This window comes from Oncorhynchus tshawytscha, unplaced genomic scaffold (genome assembly GCF_018296145.1).
Source record: "Oncorhynchus tshawytscha isolate Ot180627B unplaced genomic scaffold, Otsh_v2.0 Un_contig_7549_pilon_pilon, whole genome shotgun sequence".
Classification (NCBI taxonomy): domain Eukaryota; kingdom Metazoa; phylum Chordata; class Actinopteri; order Salmoniformes; family Salmonidae; genus Oncorhynchus; species Oncorhynchus tshawytscha.
The window spans coordinates 52,501-60,000 of record NW_024608826.1 but is presented as its reverse complement, the minus strand read 5'-3'; the positions used below and the strand labels follow the sequence as shown (position 1 = coordinate 60,000).

At 44.2% G+C, this 7,500-nt stretch overlaps 1 pseudogene; it reads right to left on the bottom strand.

Moving 5' to 3' along the window:
* Positions 1-7,500, bottom strand: part of LOC121843873 — a 68,195-nt pseudogene that overhangs the window by 23,632 nt on the left and 37,063 nt on the right.

The following is a 7,500-nucleotide window of genomic DNA, read 5'->3' as shown; positions in this document are numbered from 1 at the left end:
CATTACTTTGCTGTCACACACACACACACACACAACGGACAAAGAGGGTGTATGGAAACAGCTGCCATCTGTGTGTGAGATGCTCAACTCACCTTGAGGTCTGAAACATCCTTGTAGCACTTCTCAGAGCGGGTGTGGTCTGACAGCTGGACGTTCCAGAAGCAGGGCAGCTGGTGAACCAGGAAGGGGTTCTGTTTGATCACGGCGTTGAAGATGTCCTGCAGACACACACACAGATCAGACCTTAGTGTAGATAACAGATAGAGAGATCGGACCTTAGTGTAGATAACAGATAGAGAGTTCAGACCTTACAGATCAGACCTTACAGATCAGACCTTAGTGTAGATAACAGATAGAGAGATCAGACCTTAGTGTAGATAACAGATAGAGACCAGACCTCAGACCTTAGTGTAGATAACAGATACAGACCGAGATCAGACCTTAGTGTAGATAACAGATAGAGAGATCGGACCTTAGTGTAGATAACAGATAGAGAGTTCAGACCTTACAGATCAGACCTTAGTGTAGATAACAGATAGAGAGATCAGACCTTAGTGTAGATAACAGATAGAGAGATCAGACCTTAGTGTAGATAACAGATAGAGAGATCAGACCTTAGTGTAGATAACAGATAGAGAGTTCAGACCTTACAGATCAGACCTTAGTGTAGATAACAGATAGAGAGATCAGACCTTAGTGTAGATAACAGATAGAGAGACCTTACAGATCAGACCTTAGTGTAGATAACAGATAGAGAGATCAGACCTTAGTGTAGATAACAGATACAGACCTTACAGATCAGACCTTAGTGTAGATAACAGATAGAGAGATCAGACCTTAGTGTAGATAACAGATAGACTAGACCTTACAGATCAGACCTTAGTGTAGATAACAGATAGAGACCAGACCTCACAGACCATAGGTGAAACAGACACTGTCTTGGCACCGTTGTGGAAATTCATACCGATAGAGACTTTGTCATTTCTTCAAACAATCATCTTTATTCATTATCGATTAATTATACCAATAATGAGACGAGTCAAGCCAACACTCTGGACTGTTGGGCCGATCAGCCAAACCTGATAATGAGATGAGACAGAGATGAGACTGGAGACAGAGATGAGATAGAGATTAGACTGTATATAGAGATGAGATAGAGATGAGACTGGAGATAGAGATGAGATAGAGATGAGACAGAGATGAGACTGGAGACAGAGATGAGACTGGAGACAGAGATGAGACTGGAGACAGAGATGAGACTGGAGACAGAGATGAGACTGGAGACAGAGATGAGACTGGAGATAGAGATGAGACTGGAGACAGATGAGACTGGAGATAGAGATGAGACTGGAGACAGATGAGACTGGAGACAGAGATGAGATAGAGATGAGACAGAGATGAGACTGGTGACAGAGATGAGATAGAGATGAGACAGAGATTAGACTGGATATAGAGATGAGATAGAGATGAGACAGAGATGAGACTGGAGACAGAGATGAGACTGGAGACAGAGATGAGTCTGTCTCCAGTCTCATCTCTGTCTCCAGTCTCATCTCTGTCTCCAGTCTCATCTCTGTCTCCAGTCTCCAGTCTCATCTCTGTCTCCAGTCTCCAGTCTCATCTCTGTCTCCAGTCTCATCTCTGTCTCCAGTCTCATCTCTGTCTCCAGTCTCATCTCTGTCTCCAGTCTCATCTCTGTCTCCAGTCTCATCTCTGTCTCCAGTCTCATCTCTGTCTCCAGTCTCATCTCTGTCTCCAGTCTCATCTCTGTCTCCAGTCTCATCTCTGTCTCCAGTCTCATCTCTGTCTCCAGTCTCATCTCTGTCTCAACATGGTAAACGTGCCGGTCATTAATATGAGCTGGCAGCAGCTCTTAAATAAAATCCTTGGTGTTTCATTACCATAAAATACTGACGTCTGAAATGTGATAATCCAGAAGTTTTAATGGTGAACTTCAATACAAGGTGTGTTTATGATTCTGTGTGTGTGTGTGTGTGTGTGTGTGTGTGTGTGTTACCTGGTCAGCCAGTGATGTAGACAACATGCTCATCAGTTCTCTCTCGGCTGTCAGTCTCCACATCTGTTCCCACCGCAGCTTCCTCAGTCGGTCCAGCAGCAGCAAGATCACACCTGGGACAGAGGTCACATGACTTAACAGACCCAATCAGCAGCAAGATCACACCTGGGACAGAGGTCACATGACTTAACAGACCCAATCAGCAGCAAGATCACACCTGGGACAGAGGTCACATGACTTAACAGACCCAATCAGCAGCAAGATCACACCTGGAACAGAGGTCACATGACTTAACAGACCCAATCAGCAGCAAGATCACACCTGGAACAGAGGTCACATGACTTAGGGCCCTGGTCTAAAGTAGTGCACTACGTAGGGAATAGGGCCCTGTCTAAAGTAGTGCACTACATAGGGAATAGGGTGAATATAGCACCCTTTGAGACCCAGACTAACTCTAGCTGTGGAAGATCAGCAGGGTGGAGAGAGAGACATTATTCTCTGTCTCTGTCCCCAAGAAGAGAGATGGTTTGTTTGTTCCAGTCCAAGACATTATTCTCTGTCTCTGTCCCCAAGAAGAGAGATGGTTTGTTTGTTCCAGTCCAAGACATTATTCTCTGTCTCTGTCCCCAAGAAGAGAGATGGTTTGTTTGTTCCAGTCCAAGACATTATTCACTCTGTCTCTGTCCCCAAGAAGAGAGAGGGTTTGTTTGTTCCAGTCCAAGACATTATTCACTCTGTCTCTGTCCCCAAGAAGAGAGAGGGTTTGTTTGTTCCAGTCCAAGACATTATTCACTCTGTCTCTGTCCCCAAGAAGAGAGAGGGTTTGTTTGTTCCAGTCCAAGACATTATTCACTCTGTCTCTGTCCCCAAGAAGAGAGATGGTTTGTTTGTTCCAGTCCAAGACATTATTCTCTGTCTCTGTCCCCAAGAGAGGAGCCTGAAGTAATACTTCTGTTATTGGTGAGAAAGCGACAATAAAGTGAGTCATTATCATTGTGAATAAAGTTGGTCATTATCATTGTGAATAAAGTTGGTCATTATCATTGTGAATAAAGCTGGTCATTATCATTGTGAATAAAGTGAGTCATTATCGTTGTGAATAAAGTGAGTCATTATCATTGTGACTAAAGTGAGTCATTATCATTGTGAATAAAGTGAGTCATTATCATTGTGAATAAACATGATCATTGTGAATAAAGTTAGTCATTATCATTGTGAATAAAGTTAGTCATTATCATTAGTCATTGTCATTGTAAAAAAGTTAGTCATTATCATTGTGAATAAAGTTAGTCATTATCATTGTGAATAAAGTTGGTCATTATCATTGTGAATACAGTTAGTCATTATCATTGTGAATAAAGTCAGTCATTATCATTGTGAATAAAGTTAGTCATTATCATTGTGAATAAAGTTAGTCATTATCATTGTGAATAAAGTTAGTCATTATCATTGTGAATGCAGTTAGTCAGTATCATTGTGAATACAGTTAGTCATTATCATTGTGAATACAGTTAGTCAGTATCATTGTGAATAAAGTTAGTCATTATCATTGTGAATACAGTTAGTCATTATCATTGTGAATACAGTTAGTCATTATCATTGTGAATACAGTTAGTCATTGTCATTGTGAATAAAGTTAGTCATTATCATTGTGAATGCAGTTAGTCATTATCATTGTGAATACAGTGAGTCATTATCATTGTGAATAAGTTAGTCATTATCACTGTGAATAAAGTGAGTCATTATCATTGTGAATACAGTTAGTCATTATCATTGTGAATACAGTTAGTCATTATCATACAACAGACGTCTCAAAGGGAAGAAATGACCTTTTTTTATTTCATCTAGAAAATCCCCCGACTGTCCCCCCTCTCTGTGTGTCTCTCACCTGTATTGAAGCCCCTCTCCAGGGCGGGCCAGGGCCGGTGATTCTTCCACAGGTTCCCCAGGTACCAGTCACTCTGGTTCTCCACCAGACCTAGAACCTGCTGACCTAGAACACAGAACACTCAGGTTACTATGGTTCCCCAGGTACCAGTCACTCTGGTTCTCCACCAGACCTAGAAACTGGAAAAGAGACACACACAGGTTACTACCAAGGGCTGCTCTATAGAAGAGTAATGTCTCATTATCATAATTACCCACCAGGGGGCGCTTTGGAGTCAGCTGTCAAACAACACTCAGGTTACTACCAAGGGCTGCTCTATAGAAGAGTAATGTCTCATTATCATAATTACCCACCAGGGGGCGCTTTGGCGTCAGCTGTCAAACAACACTCAGGTTACTACCAAGGGCTGCTCTATAGAAGAGTAATGTCTCATTATCATAATTACCCACCAGGGGGCGCTTTGGCGTCAGCTGTCAAACAACACTCAGGTTACTACCAAGGGCTGCTCTATAGAAGAGTAATGTCTCATTATCATAATTACCCACCAGGGGGCGCTTTGGCGTCAGCTGTCAAACAACACTCAGGTTACTACCAAGGGCTGCTCTATAGAAGAGTAATGTCTCATTATCATAATTACCCACCAGTGGGCGCTTTGGAGTCAGCTGTCAAACAACACTCAGGTTACTACCAAGGGCTGCTCTATAGAAGAGTAATTTCTCATTATCATAATTACCCACCAGGGGGCGCTTTGGAGTCAGCTGTCAAACAACACTCAGGTTACTACCAAGGGCTGCTCTATAGAAGAGTAATGTCTCATTATCATAATTACCCACCAGGGGGCGCTTTGGAGTCAGCTGTCAAACAACACTCAGGTTACTACCAAGGGCTGCTCTATAGAAGAGTAATGTCTCATTATCATAATTACCCACCAGGGGGCGCTTTGGAGTCAGCTGTCAAACAACACTCAGGTTACTACCAAGGGCTGCTCTATAGAAGAGTAATGTCTCATTATCATAATTACCCACCAGGGGGCGCTTTGGAGTCAGCTGTCAAACAACACTCAGGTTACTACCAAGGGCTGCTCTATAGAAGAGTAATGTCTCATTATCATAATTACCCACCAGGGGGCGCTTTGGAGTCAGCTGTCAAACAACACTCAGGTTACTACCAAGGGCTGCTCTATAGAAAAGTAATGTCTCATTATCATAATTACCCACCAGGGGGCGCTTTGGAGTCAGCTGTCAAACAACACTCAGGTTACTACCAAGGGCTGCCCTATAGAAGAGTAATGTCTCATTATCATAATTACCCACCAGGGGGCGCTTTGGAGTCAGCTGTCAAACAACACTCAGGTTACTACCAAGGGCTGCTCTATAGAAGAGTAATGTCTCATTATCATAATTACCCACCAGGGGGCGCTTTGGAGTCAGCTGTCAAACAACACTCAGGTTACTACCAAGGGCTGCTCTATAGAAGAGTAATGTCTCATTATCATAATTACCCACCAGGGGGCGCTTTGGAGTCAGCTGTCAAACAACACTCAGGTTACTACCAAGGGCTGCCCTATAGAAGAGTAATGTCTCATTATCATAATTACCCACCAGGGGGCGCTTTGGAGTCAGCTGTCAAACAACACTCAGGTTACTACCAAGGGCTGCTCTATAGAAGAGTAATGTCTCATTATCATAATTACCCACCAGGGGGCGCTTTGGAGTCAGCTGTCAAACAACACTCAGGTTACTACCAAGGGCTGCTCTATAGAAGAGTAATGTCTCATTATCATAATTACCCACCAGGGGGCACTTTGGAGTCAGCTGTCAAACAACACTCAGGTTACTACCAAGGGCTGCTCTATAGAAGAGTAATGTCTCATTATCATAATTACCCACCAGGGGGCGCTTTGGAGTCAGCTGTCAAACAACACTCAGGTTACTACCAAGGGCTGCTCTATAGAAGAGTAATGTCTCATTATCATAATTACCCACCAGGGGGCGCTTTGGAGTCAGCTGTCAAACAACACTCAGGTTACTACCAAGGGCTGCTCTATAGAAGAGTAATGTCTCATTATCATAATTACCCACCAGGGGGCGCTTTGGAGTCAGCTGTCAAACAACACTCAGGTTACTACCAAGGGCTGCTCTATAGAAGAGTAATGTCTCATTATCATAATTACCCACCAGGGGGCGCTTTGGAGTCAGCTGTCAAACAACACTCAGGTTACTACCAAGGGCTGCTCTATAGAAGAGTAATGTCTCATTATCATAATTACCCACCAGGGGGCGCTTTGGAGTCAGCTGTCAAACAACACTCAGGTTACTACCAAGGGCTGCTCTATAGAAGAGTAATGTCTCATTATCATAATTACCCACCAGGGGGCGCTTTGGAGTCAGCTGTCAAACAACACTCAGGTTACTACCAAGGGCTGCTCTATAGAAGAGTAATGTCTCATTATCATAATTACCCACCAGGGGGCGCTTTGGAGTCAGCTGTCAAACAACACTCAGGTTACTACCAAGGGCTGCTCTATAGAAGAGTAATGTCTCATTATCATAATTACCCACCAGGGGGCGCTTTGGAGTCAGCTGTCAAACAACACTCAGGTTACTACCAAGGGCTGCTCTATAGAAGAGTAATGTCTCATTATCATAATTACCCACCAGGGGGCGCTTTGGAGTCAGCTGTCAAACAACACTCAGGTTACTACCAAGGGCTGCTCTATAGAAGAGTAATGTCTCATTATCATAATTACCCACCAGGGGGCGCTTTGGAGTCAGCTGTCAAACAACACTCAGGTTACTACCAAGGGCTGCTCTATAGAAGAGTAATGTCTCATTATCATAATTACCCACCAGGGGGCGCTTTGGACTCAGCTGCCCTATAGACGTGCATAGAGAACACACAAAGAATGCGTAGTGTTGGCTCGTGATAACAATCACCCACCAGAGGGCGCTATGGACAACAAGCTGTTAAGTAGAGCCCATCCACTGACGTTGAATCAATTGCAAGAAATAAAGAGAAATGAATGGCGCCTTTTGAGCAAGACAATCTGCTCACATTGAGTTAAAGCTGATTGAGTAGATGAAGGTAAGAACAGAGAGAGAGGTGGAACATCTAGTCATGAAAGAGAGGAGGGGTCGTGGAGTACAGGAGCTCAGGGAGGACTGGAAGGGGAGGTATCATCTTGGAGGAGAGGGAGGTATCATCTTGGAGGAGAGGAGAGGGAGGGATCATCTTGGAGGAGAGGAGAGGAGAGGGATCATCTTGGAGGAGAGGGAGGTATCATCTTGGAGGAGAGGAGAGGGAGGGATCATCTTGGAGGGGAGGAGAGGGAGGGATCATCTTGGAGGAGAGGAGAGGAGAGGAGAGGGATCATCTTGGAGGAGAGGAGAGGGAGGGATCATCTTGGAGGAGAGGAGAGGGAGGGATCATCTTGGAGAAGAGGAGAGGGAGGGATCATCTTGGAGAAGAGGAGAGGGAGGGATCATCTTGGAGAAGAGGAGAAGGAGGGATCATCTTGGAGGAGAGGGAGGGGAGGGATCATCTTGGAGGAGAGGAATCATCTTGGAGGAGAGGAGAGGGAGGGATCATCTTGGAG